Source organism: Bacillus rossius, chromosome 6, assembly GCF_032445375.1.
Source record: "Bacillus rossius redtenbacheri isolate Brsri chromosome 6, Brsri_v3, whole genome shotgun sequence".
Taxonomy (NCBI): domain Eukaryota; kingdom Metazoa; phylum Arthropoda; class Insecta; order Phasmatodea; family Bacillidae; genus Bacillus; species Bacillus rossius.
This window is the reverse complement of record NC_086334.1, coordinates 66,194,349-66,215,513: the sequence shown is the minus strand read 5'-3', so window position 1 is coordinate 66,215,513 and position 21,165 is coordinate 66,194,349. Positions and strand designations below refer to the sequence as shown.

The 21,165-nt window shown below is 49.9% G+C and overlaps 1 protein-coding gene across 8 annotated transcripts in view; it reads right to left on the bottom strand.

The window, feature by feature from the left end:
• Nucleotides 1-8,806, bottom strand: part of LOC134533273 (gastrula zinc finger protein XlCGF52.1-like) — a 59,599-nt gene extending 50,793 nt beyond the window's left edge. For 5 of the 8 annotated variants that reach the window (XR_010075289.1, XR_010075288.1, XM_063370723.1 and 2 more), the window contains exon 1: nt 8,518-8,796. The gene's annotated coding sequence lies outside the window, so the exon portion shown is untranslated. Of the gene's footprint in view, nt 1-2,873; nt 3,003-8,517 lie in introns of all 8 variants that reach the window. The other 3 variants (XM_063370720.1, XM_063370721.1, XM_063370724.1) reach the window with 3 other exon arrangements.
• Nucleotides 8,807-21,165: the final 12,359 nt, after the last annotated feature.

Sequence of the window (21,165 nt, the reverse complement as noted above, 5' to 3'; positions counted from 1 at the left end):
TATTCAAAATAAGGACAGTTGTGAGCTAAAACTCTTACAGCTAACAAAGAAGACACAGTAAGAATCATCAGTCTTCTCCCTACCTCTTGGTCTTGCGAGAAAATAATGAACAAATTTAAAGTTACAGAGAGAGTTGTGAAAACAACAAGGAAGCTAGTTAAAGAACAAGGAATTGTACCTCACCTAGGAAAAAAGAAAGCTGCTGGAATTATTGATGACATTGCAAAAGAAGTGGAAAGGTTTTATGAAGATGATGAGAATAGTCGTATATGTTCTGGAAAAAAAGACTTTGTAGCTGTGAAAATTAATGGAGAAAAAGTTCACAAACAAAAAAGACTCATTTTGAACAACCTAAATGAACTGTATCTACAGTTTAAGAATGAATATCCAGCATTCAAGATAGGTAGGTCTAAATTTTGTAAGCTGAGACCAAAGTGGTGCATTTTAGCAGGTTCGTCAGGTACACACACAGAATGTGTGTGTCTTTATCATCAGAATGCTAAACTAATGATTGATGGAGCCTGGCTGAATGTAGACTACAAATAATTGCTCAATATGATAGTGTGTGATTCCAACAACTACTCGTGTATGATGGGTGAATGCCAGCAATGCCCAGGAAAAGAAGTTTTCTTAGAGTTGTTTGCTGAGCTTGAAGAAAGTGATTCTTTGCCTGACAATATTGTCTACAAACAGTGGGTTACTGTTGATAAAGCAGAAATGGTCACAACTGTGAAGCCAAGACATGAATTCATGGAAGATCTGGCAGGAAAGTTAGTTTCTTTGAAACAACATCTTGAAAGAAAGGAAGATGAATTTGACTGAATATGAGTGCCTGGTCCTAGCTGATTTTGCTGAAAATTACACATTTGTAATTCAAGATGAAATACAATCTGCTCATTGGGCAAAAAAACAGGCCACTCTACATCCATTTGTCTATTACTACATGAACGGAGAAAAATTCAACACAAAAGTGTTTGCATTATCAGTGACAGTTTGGAACATAACACATTGGCAGTTCACACATTTCAAGTTCATCTTTTGAAACATATTACTGAAACTAATCCTGCAATCAAAAAAATTCTGTATTTTTCTGATGGGGCTTTCAGACAATACAAGAACAGAAAGAATTTAATTAATGTCTGCAATCATAAAAAGATTTTGACCTGCAATGTGAATGGAACTTTTTTGGTTCTTCACACGGTAAGAATGCCTGTAATGGAGTTGGTGGCACTACAAAACAACAAGTTTCACGAGCAAGTCTTCAAAGAACAGCAAATAACCAGATACTTACTCCTCAAGAAATGTTTCAGTACTGCAGCACTCAAATAACTGGTATTTCTTACATATATGTGTCAAGCACAGAGATCTACAATCATGCCACAATGCTGGAACAAAGATTTGAAAACTGCAAGCGAGTTACTGGAATAAGAAGCTACCATAGGTTTGTGCCTGTAAATTAGAGCACTGTAAGGTGTTATGTTACTTCGAATGCAGAAAATTTTGAAGACTTTCAAGTCAGCAGAACAATTCCCTTGAATGTGGACATAAGTGATATAGTTGCATGTATCTATGATTGACAATGGTGGTTGGCTGAAGTTGATGACATCAGCAATGAAAATATGGATATCCATGTAAAATTTTACCATCCATCAGGACCCAGTACATCATTCAAGAAACATGTTAATGATTCTACCTGGGTGCCATGTAACAGAATTCTGAGGACACTTACACCACAGGAACTTACAACATACACGGGACGTACACACAACATTTCTAACATTCTTTGTGATGAAATTTCTGTGTTGCTTAACAGTCATGCTTGCTGATTTTTGGTTAAGTTTTAAACACTTAGGATTGTAAAGTACATGTATTGTAAATATGTGATATGATAAATCGTGTATCTGTACGCATGCATGTTATAATAGTTTAATGTGCATAATTGCCACATTTCAAACTTGTTTTTTATGCACTCACAGATAAATCTCAAAGTCAAAATTTTTACAGGATTTTACCCTCATATAGAGCTTCATTCTGGTATAATCCCAAATTTTTATCAGTTTGCCCACCAGAGATATTTAGGTGTAAAATTTGTAAAAAATGCAAAAAGTGGGAAGTTGACGAGCTCATAGAAACGAAAGGAAATATTTCTCAGGTTTCATTTTTGGTATACAAAGACTACTGGTAGAAAGGAATTCCCTGTGTGAATTTCAACTCTGAGACTTGAAGTCTTCCTTTCACTACACACCACAGAATCTCGTATTTTTTACCCAAATTTTGACTATATTTGTACCCCATTTTTGTATATAAAAAAATAAAAGAAATATATTTTACTACATATAAAGTTAGTTCAGAGCATGCTCAGTACAGTGCTATTTAATTCATAATTCCCGAAGCAGCCAATAAATTTATTGGAGTTCCCCCAAAGTCTTGCAAACGTCAAAACTGCTGCACCCGATCATGTAAATCTAGCAACCATTAATAAACCAAGCATGGAAAAATTATATTATTGTGGTTTTAAACTTATTATATGCTAGTGAGGCCACACACAAAAAATTATTTTTTTCTAAAAAGGTCAAGCAACCTGAAAAATTAAAATTGGGACATTTGATATGGATTGACCCTGTGACAAATAGAAGCAGAGTATTGGTATCGGTGGTTGCCAAGTTTGTTTATGTCTTAAATTTGTTAAAAATGTTTTGAAGTTCAAGAATATCTAATGTTCTATAACTGCTTTCCGATTTATTTTATTATAAATGTATTCCATGTAACTTCTGACCATGTTATGTTCTCGTAACTCAATTTTATTTTGATAAAATAGATTTTTTTAATTGTGAAATTCAATAACGTTGATTGCCTTTGTTACACTTTCGTACCTTGTGGAAGTGGTAGACAGATAGTGACACTTAAATAACTTGCAGGTACTTTTCCATTTACATTTTTACGTTTCCGTGTCACGAAACCGGTCTTCACTATCCATCTGGCACGTTCACAATGCACTGAAACTTAAAAAATGGAAACAAAGATATTAAATTTCACTGTTAAGAAAAATTATTTTATTAAATAACAAGTATAATTATATAAATAAACACAAATAAAATTAGTCAAAATTAAATACTAAACTAAAATAAATTGGTAGTCTGTAAAGTCGGTTTACGGACGATAGTTTAATGTGACATCATAACAAAACATTGATGAAATGATTGATCCAGAAGAAAAGGAAATATCATATTCGGCCTGAGACTGAGCCGTAATAGGTTTTTGCAACCAAACCATTTAGGCATTAAAAATATTATATTCTTTGAGGAAGAAATTTTTTTTTAAATTTTTCTATCTTTTGTATGATAAAATCTACCTCTGCATACTTTTATGAATAAAATTGAATCATCTTTATCGAATTATCACTATTTTGTGTGGATACAAAGGAATGAAATGAAATCTACAGTTAAATTAATAAATTTACTTTTATTTGCATTCATTAATTAAAATATATTTATTACTTTTGTAGTGTCGTGCGCGCCGTATTTATTTTTACAAGTACAAAAATGAAAGTCTTGAAGCGGCCGGGATTCGATCCGTCAACCTTCGGATTGGTAATCAGCGATGCTAACCGCACGGCCACGAGGCCATATAGGAAAAAATTGTTTCAGATGTTTTAAATTAATAATATTCCATGCACAATATTTGTTTGAATTTCTTTTAACTAGCATATTCTCTGTTGGACTCGAAATATTTACACGCTCGTGGGCTCATAACTATAATACGGTGTGTGATTTAGTTGATCAAATAATAACTCATGACAAATAATTACCAATGTCAAACTAAAGCGTGAAAAGTATCATACCAGCAATAAATATTTAGTTACACAGCTAAAACAATACTCATAAAACACTGTTTAAATATACTGATTTACACTAGTAATTAAAATAATACATTCTTGTAAGAACGCCATTTCCTTGCGAATATACTCCCGTGGCGCGGTGCACAACAATGACCTCGAACCCCGCTATGTTGTCATCTGCCCCAAGCCGTGTGTGGTGGCATGCGCAGGCGTGATCCAACCGGCGCGACCCGCCTATCCCTGCAGCATGGCGGGGTGAAACCTGAGCAGTACGCCACCACGTGCCGGCCGAGTTCTCTGTACCGTCCGCAACATACCAGAGAGATGCCACGCATGCGTAAACAGGACACATCTGTAGTGGGACATTCGTAGTGGGACATCCGTAGTGGGACAATTTTTTGTGCGTGCAGCCAGCGTTCATCGATTTATTAGACGTCACGTCAAAAAAAAAATTGAGATACGAGAAAAACCACAGGGTCAAAATTTACATATTAGGCCCTATAATAAAAATAAACCAGAAAGAATGATAGAATGCTAGATATTCTTCTACTTCAAACCATTTTTAACATGTTTCAAATTATAAACAAAGATGGGTATTACATCAAATGAATACTAAGTTTCTTTTAGTTGCACGAGGTAGGTAATGTAAATGTAAAAACTGGCATTGCAGAGCTAATCATTACTGGTCTGTGCCCGCATGCGTGCAACTGTACAAACTCCGTTCTGAGAGATTTGTCGTCATCATTTCTCCTGCTAGACACAGATGCTGGGCTTCTGGAGGACTTGGTGGTGGTAACAGTTGGATGCCATCTTTAATGATTTTGAGAATGTTTATGATCAGGTGGCGCACAAGAGGATAGGTTGATAATGGACAGCAGGGTGGTAAATTGGACGGAAGACTTCCATCGAGATAGGGAACAGCAGGTGTGGGTGGAAAGGAAAGGTCAGAAAATAGCGTAGTGACACCAGGGGTACTGCATGGGAGTGTTATGAGGCCCCTCTATTCATTATCACGATGAATGATAAAGTAGAGGGAATGAGAAGGAGATTGGGAATGTTTGTGGATGGCTGCATCATGGATGAAACCTTGGGGGAATGGACACACCTAAGGGTGATCAGAAGTTGAAGAACTTGTCAAGAGCAAATTTAATTGAGATAAATATAAACAAGACAAAGGTGGTTAGGTTTACCAGAAAAAAAGTATTAAAGGAATTACATATGTGGTTGGAAAGGGCAGGAGATAGGTAGAAAGCAGAAAACTATAAATACTTGGGGGTAACCCTACAGAGCAACCTAGGATGGGGACAGCAAGTACAGAAGGCTGTAAGGAATGGGAGAAGGGGGCTGGGGGTAATTGGCAGGACCTAAAGGGATCTGAAAGGAAAGTAGCCTAAAGGAAAAGGCATATTACAGGTTGGTGAGGTCAATGATGGGTAAATATGTAGTTGAGCGGTATTTGCGAAAAAAAATGTTAAAAATCTGAAAATACCTTTAATAGACGCTCTTCAACTTCCTCTTTTCATTAAAAGCGGCGGAGGTAAGAAATTCCAAATACTTTAGGAGATATTGAATTTTTAAATTTCATATGTAGTTGAGCGGCATTTGCGAAAGAAAAGTTAAAAGTCCGAAAATACCTTTATTAGATGCTCTTCAACTTCCTATTTTCATTAAAAGCGGCGGAGACAAGAAATTCCAAATACTTTAGGAGATATTGCCGTTCTTATTTTGCATACAAGACCTGTGTTTATCATTCAACCGTCGCCATTTTTTTTATTTTGCCGTGTGTTTGTGAATGCCTAATTAATGAAAATGGTCGATTAGGTCAGGTCAGTTACATTATAAATACTTTGAAACTAAGCGTACATTAAAAATAATATGAAATTATTTCAATGGTTCTTTAGTTTTAAAGTATTTATAATGTAACTGACCTGACCTAACAAACCAGGACAAAGGATGAACAGTAACAACTCACGTAAAATTTTTTTGTTACTTATTACTTGCGCAACAATAAAAAATAAAACTTTAAAATTAGAAACGTTAAAAACTCGCCTAAGTTGGAGGCGGTAATTAAACACCGTTTTAAAACAATAAATGAACTAAATAATCACGTATTGGTTCATTTGAATTCTGGCCTATCACGATCAATCACGTGACATCATTATCCAATAAAAAAAATAGATACTCGTAAACAAGGAACAATGCGGAATGCCACATGAATGCACTGGTATAATTGTGATGAAATTTAAAAATTCTATATCTCCTAAAGTATTTGGAATTTCTTATCTCCGCCGCATTTAATGAAAAGAGGAAGTTGAAGAGCATCTACTAAAGATGTTTTCGGATTTTTAACATTTTTTTTCGCAAATACCGCTCAACTACATATGATGAAATTAAAAAATTCTATATCTCCTAAAGTATTTGGAATTTCTTACCTCCGCCACTTTTAATGAAAAGAGGAAGTTAAAGAGCATAGAATAAAAGTAGTTTCGGATTTTTAACATTTTTTTTCGCAAATACCGCCCAACTACATATTTACCCAATGATGTAGTATAGGGCGGCAATTTGAGATCTGTACATGATGACGGAATAAAGAATTGTAAAATGGAGGGCAGAGAGATGGGTGATGAGTATTTGCCGGCGAAGGGCAGGGGAAGACATACAGACCATCAGTGATGATAAATGAGCTGGGGTGGGACACACTGCAGGGGAGGAGGAAGAGAGAAAGACTGGAGACTGTTTAAAAAGGTAAAGGGGGAGAGGGGTTGGGGAAGCTGGGAGATAGATTAATAAGATGTATGTGCCGAGGAAGGAGAGATCATGAATAGAAGATCCAAAGGGAGTGGGAAAGAACAGAAAGACGAAAGCACTCGTTGCAGGCGGAAGTATGATTAGCGCAAGGGGACATATTGGCTGTGATTTATGGAAGAGGCTTCAGGAAATGGCACAATAGTATATAAAGGGAAAACTCCATGCCACAGAACGAACGACCAAATGCAAGCATATGATTCTTAATTGACTAACCTAACCTCATATTAAAATGGTTTTTAAGGGAGAACCACTTGCCCAAATGGAATGTGCTCTTACAAAATGATTATAAACATATTAGAATAATTAGGAATAGGATACGTGATACGGAACAATTAAGTACGTACCTAAAATTCCTAATGTTTTTTTAAGCACAACAGACGTTCCACTATTTGCCCTGAAAACAGCGTAATATTCATATTTCTCAGAATTACGGGTAAATATTTACAATCGCGGTAGATGCCAAAAAAAATGCTAAAAATCCGAAAATACTTTTATTCTATGCTCTTTCACTTCCTCTTTTCAAATCAACCGGCGGAGATAAGAAATTCCAAATACTTTAGGAGATATCGAATTTTTTAATTTCATGATATGTAGAGTCGCGGTAGATGCCAAAAAAAATGTAAAAAATCCTAAAATACCTTTATCATATGCTCTTCAACTTCCTCTTTTCATTAAAAGCGGCGGAGATAAGAAATTCCAAATACTTTAGGAGATATCGAATTTTTTAATTTTGCAATACAAGACCTGTGGAACCATTCGAGCGGCGCCATTTTTGTTATTTTGCCGTGTGTTCGTGAATACGTGAATCGTGAATGCGTAATTAATAAAATGGTTGATTAGGTCAGGTCAGTTACATTATTAATACTTTCAAACTTAGCCGACATTAAAAAATTTTTTGTGAATTAATTTTAATGGATGTTTAGTTTTAAAATATTTATAATGTAACTGACCTGACCAAACAAACCCGGACAGAGGGTGAACAGTAAACTAAAATGGTCGATTAGGTCAGGTCAGTTACATTATAAATACTTTAAAACTAAGGTGATATTAAAAATAATGTGAATTAATTTTAATTATTCTTTAGTTTTAAATTATTTATAATGTAACTGACCTTACCTAACAAACCCGTAACAAAGGATGTACAGTAACAACTCACGTAAATTTTTTTGTTACTTATTACTTGCGCAACAATATCAAAATAACAAATAAGACTTTAAAATTAGAAACGTTAAAAACTCACGTAAGTTGGAGGCGGTAATTAAACACCGTTTTAAACAATAATTGAACTAAATAATCACGTATTAGTTCATTTGAATTCTGGCCTATCACGAACAATCACGTGACATCATTATCCAATAAAAAAATAGATACTCGTACGTAAACAAGAAACAATGGTGCACACACGCCACAGGAATGCGCTGGTTTTGTGCTGAAATTTAAAAATTCGATATCTCCTAAAGTATTTGGAATTTCAAATCTCCGCCGCTTTTAATGAAAAGAGGAAGTTGAAGAGCATATAATAAAGGTATTTTCAGATGTTTAGCATTTTTTTTGGCATATACCGCGACTCTACATATGATGAAATTAAAAAATTCGATATCTCCTAAAGTATTTGGAATTTCTTACCTCCGCCGGTTGTTTTGAAAAGAGGAAGTGAAAGGGCACAGAATAAAAGTATTTTCAGATTTTTGGCATTTTTTTTGGCATCTACCGCGATTGTAAATATTTACCGAATTACGGTAAGGGCAAATAGATACGTCTGTATTGTTGGATTCTATTAACTTTTATTTTTCATAAAAACCACGATCCTTAAAATTTGCAATTCTTGTCTCGACAAAAAGTTAACAACTTCAATATATAGTGTTACTTACTTTATTTATTATTTAAACCCTTCAACGTGCGACTTGGGTATTGCCACCGTCTATGACACTGAGAATGTTAATATCACTTCTTTTTTTTTTTTTGGCTCCTATACATATTTATACAAAAATTATTTCATAACATTATAACATTACAAATGTAAACATTATACAAGAACAATTTCAGGGAAGCCTACGATGAACAATAGTTGTGGACCATACACTAACACAACCAAAGAATTTACTACGGCCAACGTAGGAATGTTGTCTTGTATTTCAGTTGACCCAAAATATAAACACTAGGGATGTTGGAAAAGTATCGATATATTGAAATACCGATATTTGTCATACGATATATTAATATATATCGTCGATATTTTATCAAAGTTATATATCAATATCGATATTTTTCTGCGATATTTTCATTCCATATATTCATAAATAATGAAAAATGAATACAGCCAATAAAATGTCGTTAACTGCATCTACCGTTTGGAAGTTTTTCAAGAAGATAGACTCTAAAAGTGTATCATGTAATTTGTGTGGGAAAACCTGCAAAACGTGTGGAAACACAACAAACCTAGCAACACATTTAAAAAATAAGCACCAGCAAGCATTCGTTCAACTGCACAAGAAAAGTAACGATGCCAAAACAAAACAATTGGTTGTCTGTAAAGTCGGTTTATGGACGATATTTTAACGTGACAATATCATAACAAAACATTGATGAAATGATTACATACTTTTATGAATAAAATTGAATCATTTTTATTGAATTATCACTATTTCGTATGGATACAAAGGAGTGAAATGAAATCTACAATTTAATTGATAAATTTACTTTTATTTGCACTCATTAATTCAAATATGTTTATTACTTTGACGCCGTCCCTGCTACCTCTGATTATTTAGACGTGAATTTTGGTTTGTGTTCGTGATCTCAGGGAAGATTCGGCCTTGTGGCTAGAGGTAGGGGTTAACGCAGTAGGGCCCCCCGAGCTGTTATGGCCACTCGGGACGCCTGAAGAATAACACAAAGTTTAGTTGGTGAATTTAATACAGCACAGCCCAATACATGGTGCTGCCCGTTCTGGCCGTAACGGTTTGCCCGACGCGACTAGTCACACGCGCAGCTCACTTCCTCAGTGGCGGCTCACGATTTTAATGCGCGTGAGGGGCGGACTTGTACACATGAGGCGAAAGTTACAAAATACACTCTGACATGGCACACGATATCTTGACTAACACTACACTTTGATACATAAACCCTGACGTGACTGATAACATTTGGACGAACAACTATTTCACTAATACATTACACTTGATAAACTGGGCTAGCGACACGTAGGCCCGTGTCTCCGGCGACTCTACGTGATGTCTAGATGAGTCCCAGGGACTGAATCGTTATTATGTTCGAGGGCACGTGTCGCCTGCTGGCTGCCCCGTGCGGGCCAAAACTATGTAGCTGTTAGGCTAGGTTGGGGCGTGAAGCACCGACGTAAATTCACAAAAACTCCCCACAGTACTTACGTATGACGTAGAACACTCATGTCGGAGCACTGATTTAATTAAGTTAAGTACCTCATGGTAAGTTTAGGCCGACCGCGGAACTGTACGTGAAAGGTTGAAAAGAAATTACACTATTAAAAACTACATGTCGGTGAAAGCAAAGATTGAAGGTTCCGTGTTGCGCGCAGGCTGCCGGCCTGGTTGAGCTCTCGAAGGACACTGCCGGTGTCGCCGCGCACGACCCCCCTCCCCCGCCAGTCCTCCCGCGGAAACGAGTGAATTTCGCGGGAAACTGAACCGGCCAGGTTCGGGACAAATCGCACAGTGAACATGATTTTGCAAGGACTGAATTATTATTTAATGAAAAATAATGTTTAATAAAAACCTCTGGAAAACATAATTATAATAATCTGTTGTAGTGCGGCGGAAGGATATGCCACACCCGGCCGGATCATTCCGCCGGCGCAGCACTCGTTGCACGGCGTTCGCCTCGATGCACGCACTACCCTTTGCTGCGCGCACAGGCGCATTCGGTGCACACGCCTCTAGGAGACGTTGATGAGTCATAGCGGTCTATGCGACATAGAGGAGCATTGGCGGTCGGCGTCAAATGCCCTCCCTTCTCTGAGACCGCTATGTGCATCAACGCCTCACTACACACACACACACTTAAAGATACGCCGGCACACTGACCTGGTACACCCGGGGCGGCTGTCCATTGGGCGGCGTCGAGTACCTGTGGGTCAGCGTCATCGGCGGCCGAGGTGGGCGGCGGCGTCGCGGCGCCTTCAGCGGCAGGCGGCGGCGCTCCCATGGCGGCGCACGTGGCAGGCGACTGCGGCGCGGCGCCTTAAGCGGCAGGCGGCGGCGCTCCCATGGCGGCGCACGTGGCAGGCTACTGCGGCATGGCGCCTTAAGCGGCAGGCGGCGTCTCTCCCATGGCGGCACACGTGGCAGGCGACGGCGGCGCGGCGCCTTCAGCGGCGCGCATGACGTGTGGAGGCGGCGCAGCCCCTTCAGCTTCGCCTTTGACGTGCGGAGACGGCGCGGCGCCTTCAACGGCACGCATGACATGCGCAGGTGACGGACCCAGAGTAACGCGCGTGGCGGCAGCACGCACCCTGTGACGTGCGTGGCGGGCGGATGTGACACGCCCCTTGTGACGTGCGCGGCGGGCGGAGATGGCATGGCCCCTGTGACGTGCGCGGCGGGCGGAGGTGACACTCCCCCTGTGACGTGCACGGCGGGCGGAGGTGACACGCCCCCCGTGACGTGAGCGGCGGGCGGATGTGACAGGCACCCCGTGACGTGCACGGCGGGCGGAGGTGACACGCCCCCCGTGACGTGCGCGGCGGGCGGAAGTGACACGTCCCTTGTGACGTGCACGGCGGGCGGAGGTGACACGCCCCCCGTGACGTGCGCGGCGGGCGGAAGTGACACGTCCCTTGTGATGTGCGCGGCGGGCGGAGGTGACACGCCCCCCGTGACGTGCGCGGCGGGCGGATGTGACACGCCCCCCGTGACGTGCGCGGCGGGCGGAAGTGACACGTCCCCTGTGACGTGCGCGGCGGGCGGATGTGACACGCCCCCTGTGACGTGAGCGGTAGGCGGATGTGACACGCCTCCTGTGACGTGCGCGGCGGGCGGAGGTGACACGCCCCCCGTGACGTGCGCGGCGGGCAGAAGTGACACGCCCCCTGTGACGTGCGTGGCGGGCGGAAGTGACACGCCCTCTGTGACGTGCGCGGCGGGCGGGACACGCCCCCTGTGCATTGTGGCATGTCTTCGGCAACCTGGTGGTTTCCCGGACTGGGTCGCGATGTGGCGGTTTTGAGAAGTGCGGCCGTGTCAGTCACTTTCCCAGTGGCTGGGGGCGGCGTCGTTGGTGGTGCCGGAGGTGGCGTTTTTGAGTCGGCCTGACGTGTCCACCCGGTCTCCGCGTGCCAATTGTACCACAGTGGCTGGACGGCTGTGGCTTCCTCCATCTGCGGTGATGTCGTCACCACCCCATATGGCGTGGGCGGCGTCGGAGACGGAGGGGGCGGCATGTCTGCGCCGGCCTGACGTGTCCACCCGGTCTCCACGTGCCAATTGTACCACAGGGGCTAGACGGGTGTGACCTCTTCCTTCTGCGGTGATGTCGTCTCCACCCCATATGGCCGGGGCGGCGTAAGAGGCAGCGTCCTGTTGAGGACGGGCGCCTGGGTTGTCAGTGACGCTGGCGGCGTCATGGCTGTTACCGCGGCGTGGTGGTTGGCCGCGTGTGGCAGCGGCGATGCGGGCTGCGTTATGTGCTGTCGTAGCGGTGTCCGGATTACGTCCGGCCCCTCGGTGTCCGCTGCGGTGTCGTCCTCCTTCCATTCGTCCTGTTCTTCGTACTCCCAGTTGTCCCCTGGGCATGGGTAACCCTCGCTTGCCCATGCCTCGTAGGCCTCCTGGAAGTCATTCATTTCTATTGACTCGTGGTGACTTGAGACGTTGTTGCTCCACCGTCCTTGCTTGCGGCTCTGTCATGGCTCATGTTTATGCGCGTAGCAGCTGCGCAGCTGCACCACCCGATCCGTGTGAGGCGCGCGGACGTCCGCTCCCACAGCCGTTATCGCGCCTGGCGCGTAACTTAATGCGCGTCTGGCGCGTAACTCGACGCGCGCCTATCGCCAGGTGCCCGCTCCTTTGGCTGTCTGCGCATCGCGTCACTTTCCGCAAGATTCCTTTATTACTACGCGAGCCCTTACTGGTACACTAATTTGAAACACAAAAATTTTGAAAAATTTGAAAAAACAGTTTGAAAGTTAATTTTTTAGAAAATGAAAGCCACACTAGTCGGGCGCCATTTTGACGCCGTCCCCGCTACCTCTGGTTATTTAGACGTGAATTTTGGTTTGGGTTCGTGATCTCAGGGAAGATTCAGCCTGGTGGCTAGAGGTAGGGGTTAACGCAGTAGGGCCCCCCGAGCTGTTATGGCCACTCGGGACGCCTGAAGAATAACACAAAGTTTAGTTGGTGAATTTAATACAGCACAGCCCAATACATGGTGCTGCCCGTTCTGGCCGTAACGGTTTGCCCGACGCGACTAGTCACACGCGCAGCTCACTTCCTCAGTGGCGGCTCACGATTTTAATGCGCTTGAGGGGCGGACTTGTACACGTGAAGCGAAAGTTACAAAATACACTCTGACATGGCACACGATATCTTGACTAACACTACACTTTGATACATAAACCCTGACGTGACTGATAACATTTGGACGAACAACTATTTCACTAATACATTACACTTGATAAACTGGGCTAGTGACACGTAGGCCCGTGTCTCCGGCGACTCTACGTGATGTCTAGATGATTCCCAGGGACTGAATCGTTATTATGTTCGAGGGCACGCGTCGCCTGCTGGCTTCCCCGTGCGGGCCAAAACTATGTAGCTGTTAGGCTAGGTTGGGGCGTGAAGCACCGACGTAAATTCACAAAAACTCCCCACAGTACTTACGTATGACGTAGAACACTCATCTCGGAGCACTGATATAATTAAGTTAAGTACCTCATGGTAAGTTTAGGCCGACCGCGGAACTGTACGTGAAAGGTTGAAAAGAAATTACACTATTAAAAACTACATGTCGGTGAAAGCAAAGATTGAAGGTTCCGTGTTGCGCGCAGGCTGCCGGCCTGGTTGAGCTCTCGAAGGACACTGCCGGTGTCGCCGCGCGCGACCCCCCTCCCCCGCCAGTCCTCCTGCGGAAACGTGTTTTTACGGGAAACTGAACCGGCCAGGTTCGGGACAAATCGCACAGTGAACATGATTTTGCAAGGACTGAATTATTATTTAATGAAAAATAATGTTTAATAAAAACCTCTGGAAAACATAATTATAATAATCTGTTGTAGTGCGGCGGAAGGATATGCCACACCCGGCCGGATCCTTCCGCCGGCGCAGCACTCGTTGCACGGCGTTCGCCTCGACGCACGCACTACCCTTTGCTGCGCGCACGGGCGCGTTCGGTGCACACGCCTCTAGGAGACGTTGATAAGGCATAGCGGTCTATGCGACATAGAGGAGCATTGGCGGTCGGCGTCAACTTTAACGAAGAGATTATTTTAACTATAACTTTTATACATGTTTGCTATTTCACTTCTTCAAATCTGTGTTATTCTGTTAAGAATAGGACGATGATAAGAAAAGTAGGAAACGTGACGCCAGCCGATATTGCACCTCTTAGTCGCACAGGCCGCGATGCCTCTCCGACGCCTCTCAAAGCCGTGTGTTACGAACACGCCCGCGCGTGCAACATGGTGCAACGAGTGTGAGTGCACCGAACGACCCGCAGCTAGCACCACTACCGGCCACCTCGGCGGAAGCACTCCGCCGGGTGTGGCAATGTGCTTCCGCCGGACTATAGCATCAAGGGCACATGTTTTCTCTCACAGACATAAACTATGCTATGTATATTTCATCAAATGTTTTTATTTGTTAATTCCATTGTTCAACGTGCGAATAGGTCCTAAACTTGGCCGCGTATGTTTCCCGCGCGCTGCGCTTCTGGCCCGCAATTGGCAGGCCTGCTGTAGCGCTGTGCTACACGAGTGAGTCAGTACCCACCGGGAGCTCGAAGAGGCTGGTCGTCTTCGCGCAACGTTGAGAGGCCACCTTCGCGCCAATTCCGCAACCGCATCTAGATCGTGAGTTACAACACCACTGGCCGTACATCACCGCGCATCACCGCGCAGGTCTTAGCAGCAACGTCCGCCACGTACTGTTCGCTCAAAACTCCCCCCTCTCCATAGTAAGTGGGGTCATCGCTGAACAGCCGTACACGCGCAGAGCTCTCTAACCCCGAACAGTCGCGGCCAGGGGATGGATAGCACCATGTAGAGGTTGATGTGTAATAAAAACCACACTTCACGTAGCGGAGTGCATCATTTGTAGTATAAGGCGTCTTGGGTGGCCTAAACAGCCCAAGGATCACCTCTACGGACACGTCCCTGCCTCCCGCCACTTGGCCGAACCCAAACCCTGAGACCCATCCCGCAAAACTTGATAGCTTTGACGGGGAGGCAGCCGGAACGGTGTCAAAATGGCGCCCACCTAGTGTGGCAACATAACAACGCCGCAAATGCCATCCGAATCGCTGAAAATCCGGCAGAGTTACGCGTAGGGACAGTACAAAGGGGAGAGAAAGCGCGCGCAGACGTGCAGGCGCCGCGGAACGGGATGCGCCGGGGTAATCAGGCTACACCACCCCCCTCCAGCACTAAGATCGTTCGCTTACTCCCTCCCGCATTCCACGGTTCCACCCCCCCCCCCTGCTCGCGTACAGATCGTTTGCTCACCCCCTCCCGCCTAACCCCTCGAGTGAGAGTGGACTGCCCCGACCGATCGCGCGCCGAGGACAAACGAGTGCGCCCGAAGATCACCGAGCCGTCACCAGCCGTGGCCGCGTAAACAACCGCGAGGCGCGTGCGTGCGGGCAAGACCGCTCGGTCGTAAGAGCACACCAGGATCTGCCCACGCCCGCCACCGACGCTTCATCCCGACGCTCGGGTCGGACAGCCGCGGATCGCGCATGGAAAAGAGGCCGGACGTAGCCATCACCATGGAGAGCTATTGTGCCAGGTGCGGCAAGCCGCACACCACCAGCTACAGCACCGGTGAGTACCCCCACCTGTACTGCACATGCGAAACGGTATGCGTCAAGATGGAGGGGCAGCCCAGAACCCAAGCGGGTCCCCAGTGCGCCGCTGTCCACTGTCCCGGTTATCGAGGCGAGATAGCGAGATGCCAGCAGTGCGGAACAATTAAACACCGCACATGCGCAGACGCGCTGGAATTCGTAAATTTCCGGGACGGACTTTTTCTGTGCGGGGGGTGCGAGCGACGCGCACGAGGGCACCCAGGGGGTCAGCTAGCTACCACGTCCCGCCCCCTCACTGGGCCTATTACCCTCCCGGAGTTCGCGGGCCTCAACCACGAGGATCCGCGCGTGTTTTCGCGAGCATGCGAGGCGAGGCTCGTGCGGCACCAGATACCACGGGAAGAGTGGGTGGAACGCGTGAGTGCGCAGCTGCGCGAGGAGGCGCGCGAGTGGTGGGCCCAGGCGGGCAGCTACGACGAGGACTGGGAAGACTTCGCCCGCCAGCTGGAGGTGCGCTTCAATGACACCCGAGCCCTGAACACATGTCGGAGTGAGATGTTCAGCCGTTGCCAAGGGGACGGGGAGGCGGTGGAGACGTTTGTTTATAACAAGCTCAGACTATACCGCCGCCTAACACCCGGGGGTCAAATTAGCGACATACTGCCCTTCATAGTGGACCTAGTGTCCCCCGAACTTCGCCCATTCTTGCGCGAAGCAGTGACTCGCGGGCTGGATGTTTTTCTAGCACGAGCTGTAGAGCTTGACCTCCAATCAGCTCGCAGCGCCAAGGGCGTTGCGACGCCCCGGTCAGCCCCGTCCCCCAAGGGGGCGCCACGCGCAGAGGTCGAACGTGCCGTAGTGCCGTACACGGGCCCGCCGCCGCCGAGGGGCAACTACCGGCCCACCGACCCGTCCCCGATGGGGGAGGGGATGCCCCTACCGGGCCCTCCTCACCGTGGCGCTGTATAGACGCGACGCGACGACCACCGCGGGGGAACACAGGGCGCCCAGGACAGCCGGCCACCCTGCTGCCGCTACTGCGCGACAGAGCAGTACCACTGGCACATGGTGTGCCCGACCCGCGAGGCAGTCTGGCGAACGCGAGGGGGCGAGGTGAAGCTCCCGGGAAACTCCGTCTAGGGGGCGGTGACGCAGCTGGCCACCACCCCCCAATTAACAGCCCAGCTCCGCGGAGAGACGCACCCCGGCGCCGCGGAACCACCCAGCCGCCACCCCGCCCACCTATCACAGCTGCAGAGGGTCCGCCTCACCTGGTCGCGGTGTCCGCGTCCCACCCCAGGTCGCCAGCGAGCGACGCCGTCCACCTGGCATCGGAGCCGCCCCCGCACGCTGCTGCGGGGGCCACTCAGCTGCCGTCCCATCCACCTGGCGCGGGTGGGGGCGGCTTGCCTCACCTGGTCGCGATGTTCGCGTCCCGCCCCAGGTCGCCAGCGAGCGACGTCGTCCACCTGGCATCGGAGCCGCCCCCGCACGATGCTGCGGGGGCCACCCAGCTGCCGTCCCATCCACCTAGCGCGGGTGGGGGCGGCCCGCCTTACCCGTTCGCGGCCTGCCCCAGGTCGTCGGCGAGCGACGCCGTCCACATGGCATCCGCGCCGCCCCCGCACGCTGCTGCGGGGGCCACCCAGCTGCCGTCCCATCCACCTAGCGCGGGTGGGGGCGGCCCGCCTCACCCGTTCGCGGCCTGCCCCAGGTCGCCGGCGAGCGATGCCGTCCACCTGGCATCGGCGACGCCCCCCGCACGCTGCTGCGGGGGCCACCCAGCTGCCGTCCCATCCACCTAGCGCGGGTGGGGGCGGCCCGCCTCACATGTTCGCGGCCTGTCCCAGGTCGCCGGCGAGCGACGCCGTCCACCTGGCGTCGGCGCCGCCCCCGCACGCTGCTGCGGGGGCCACCCAGCTGCCGTCCCATCCACCTGGCGCGGGTGGGGGCGGCCCGGCTCACCCATTCGCGGCCAGCCCCAGGTCGCCGGCGAGCGACGCCGTCCACCTGGCGTCGGCGCCGCCCCCGCACGCTGCTGCGGGGGCCACCCAGCTGCCGTCCCATCCACCTGGCGCGGGTGGGGGCGGCCCGTCTCACCCGTTCGCGGCCAGCCCCAGGTCGCCGGCGAGCGACGCCGTCCACCTGGCGTCGGCGCCGCCCCCGCACGCTGCTGCGGGGGCCACCCAGCTGCCGTCCCATCCACCTGGCGCGGGTGGGGGCGGCCCGTCTCACCCGTTCGCGGCCAGCCCCAGGTCGCCGGCGAGCGACGCCGTCCACCTGGCGTCGGCGCCGCCCCCGCACGCTGCTGCGGGGGCCACCCAGCTGCCGTCCCATCCACCTGGCGCGGGTGGGGGCGGCCCGTCTCACCCGTTCGCGGCCAGCCCCAGGTCGCCGGCGAGCGACGCCGTCCACCTGGCGTCGGCGCCGCCCCCGCACTCTGCTGCGGGGGCCGCCCAGCTGCCGTCCCATCCACCTGGCGCGGGTGGGGTCGGCCCTCCTCACCCGTTCGCGGCCTGCCCCAGGTCGCCGATGAGCGACGGCATCCACCTGGCGTCGGCGCTGCCCCCGCACGCTGTTGCGGGGGCCACTCAGCTGCCATCCCATCCACCTAGGTCGGGTGGGGGCGGCCCGCCTCACCTGTTCTCGATGTTCGCGTCCCACACCAGGTCGCCGGCGAGCTACACAAGCCACCGGGTGCCCCCGGCGACCCCGACAGCACCTGCGGTGCCTTCTAATGCACCGGAGTACCCCATCAGGACTGACGGGGATGACCAGCGGCACCCGTCAGCGGCCCACACCAGGTCGCCGGCGAGCTACACCAGCTACCGGGTGCCCCCGGCGACCCCGACAGCACCTGCGGTGCCTCCTTATGCACCGGCGTACCCCGTCAGGATGGACGGGGATGACCAGCGCTACCCGTCAGCGGCCCGCACCAGGTCGCCGGCGAGCTACACCAGCCACCGGGTGCCCCTGGCGACCCCGACAGCACCTGCGGTGCCTCCTTATGCACCGGCGTATCCTGTCAGGACGGACGGGGATGACCAGCGCTACCCATCAGCGGCCCGCACCAGGTCGCCGGCGAGCTACACCAACCACCGGGTGCCCCCGGCGAGCCTGACAGCACCTGCGGTGCCTCCTTATGCACCGGCGTACCCCGTCAGGACGGACGGGGATGATAAGCGCCACCCGTCAGCGGCCCGCACCAGGTCACCGGCGAGCTACACCAGCTACCGGGTGCCCCCGGCGACCACGGCAGCACCTGCGGTGCCTAATAATGCACCGGCGTACCCCGTCACGACGGACGGGGATGACCAGCGCCACCCGTCAGCGGCCCGCACCAGGTCGTCGGCGAGCTACACCAGCCACCATGTGCCTCTGACGACGTCGGCAGCACCCTTGGAGCAGTCGGGTGAGTCGCCCCACCTGGGACAGTTGGGACCTGAGGCTGGGTACCTACTTAGGATACCGTTGGCCATGAATGGGCAACCTGTGCATGCATTAGTGGACACGGCTGCCAGTCATTCCTACGTGTCAGCTCAACTCATACCCGAGGGGGACCTGATCCCGGAGCGTGAGAATGTACAATTAGCCACCGAGGGGGCGAAGGCACTTACGGTCGGCCGCACCCAAATCACCCTTGCCATTAGAGATCACACCAGTCAAACCACCGCCCTCGTGATGGATGGGCTCAGGGACCAGTTGATTTTAGGGTTGCCATGGTTAGCCCAGGAGGATGCTACAGTAGAAGTGTGGGCGGGGAGGGTGCACGTCGGCAAGCAGGAGAGGCGTACCGTATACGGCCTGGGTCGGCGGCTACCACCTCGGCGAGAGAACCCCATCACCCTAGATGAATTGCAAAATGGCATACCACCCGAGCAGATAGACCTAATTAACCGGGTATTGGCACAACAACCGCAAGTGTTTGCTGCTACTGATATGCTACGACGCACCACGGTCGCTGAGCACGCCATTCCGACCAGGCCACATGAACCCCGGTTCGCCAAAACCGTTCGGGTTCGGGCCCAAGGAGAACGAGGTCATCCAGACGCAGATCGCTGAGATGTTGCGCGATGGCGTCATTGAGCCAAGTGAGTCCCGTTACAATAGTTAAATTGTGATGGCCAGTAAGAAGGATGGCTCAATGCGCTTTTGTGTCAACTTCAAGCCAATTAACGCAGTCACCATACCTGCCCCCCCCTCCCCTCATCAACATCACGGATGCCTTGGCGGGGCTGGGCGATGCATGCATCTTTACCTCGCTAGACCTAAAATCAGGATATTGGCAGGTGCCGGTACGCCCGGAGGACCGGCACAAAACAGCTTTCACCGCGCCTGATGGGAGGCGTTTCCAGTTCTGCGCCATGCCGTTCGGGCTGATGGACGCCCCTGCGACCTTCCAGGCCATGATGGTCCGCGTCTTGGATGGCTACGCCGGCGAGTTTGCTGCAGCGTACCTAGACGACGTGATCATCTGGTCGCGGTCGTGGGAGGACCACGCACGCCACCTAGGCCTGGTCCTTGAGCGGCTGGCCAGACATGGACTCACATGCGCCCCCCACAAATGCCACGTGGGTGCGCGAGAGATTGAGTACCTGGGGCACCTCGTGGATGCCGAAGGCTGTCGGCCGCTGCCCAAACACCTGAACCTCATTGAATCCAAACCTGCACCCAGCACCCGTAAGCAGCTACAAAAACTCCTAGGTCTCTTGAACTGGCTAAGATCCTTTGTACCCCACTTTGCCAGCATAGTTGCCCCTATGACCGACCTATTGTCACCGAAGACCCGGTTTCGGTGGACAGAGGAGGCAGATCATGCACTGGCCACCGTCAAGCACGAGTTCCGGGAGTGCCACCGACTCGCCCGCTTGCGGCCCGACTCCCCGCTATACTTGCAGACAGATGCAAGCCAAGAGGGGATGGGGGCCATCCTATACCAGGTAGGGGAAAACGAGGAACGCTGGATAGTGGAGTACGCGAGCGCCAAGTTTGGCCAGCCCGAGCGGCAGTACCATGTGAACGAACAGGAGTGCATGGCCGTCGTTTGGGCGATGCGGCGGTACCGACACCACCTGGAGGGCCGGCGTTTCACGTTGAGGACAGACAGTCAGTGTCTAAGCTGGCTGGATTCCGCCCAAGGCCGCAAGTCGAAGTTCACGCGGTGGGCACTCATGCTCCAGAGCTTCGACTTCGCGGTCGAGCATGTGAAGGGGCAGGACAACCAGCTCGCTGACGAGCTGTCACGTCACCCCGACCCTAGGTCCACTTTCCAGGACGACCACAGCTGGGAGGGGCTACTACCCCCACCAGGTACCCTACCTGTCGCCACCGGGGAGGAGGCACCAGCGGTGTTGTGCGCCGTGACCACGCCCCCAGACATTGCCCCAATCCAGGTGTTCGAGACCCTCACTGCCCTAGTGGCGGCCGTGCAGCATGCCCAGCAGACGGACGAGGCCACTCAGACCGAAGTGCAGGCGGGTGAGGGAACAGTCCACCCCTACCAACGGGTAGTAGACGGAGTGCTA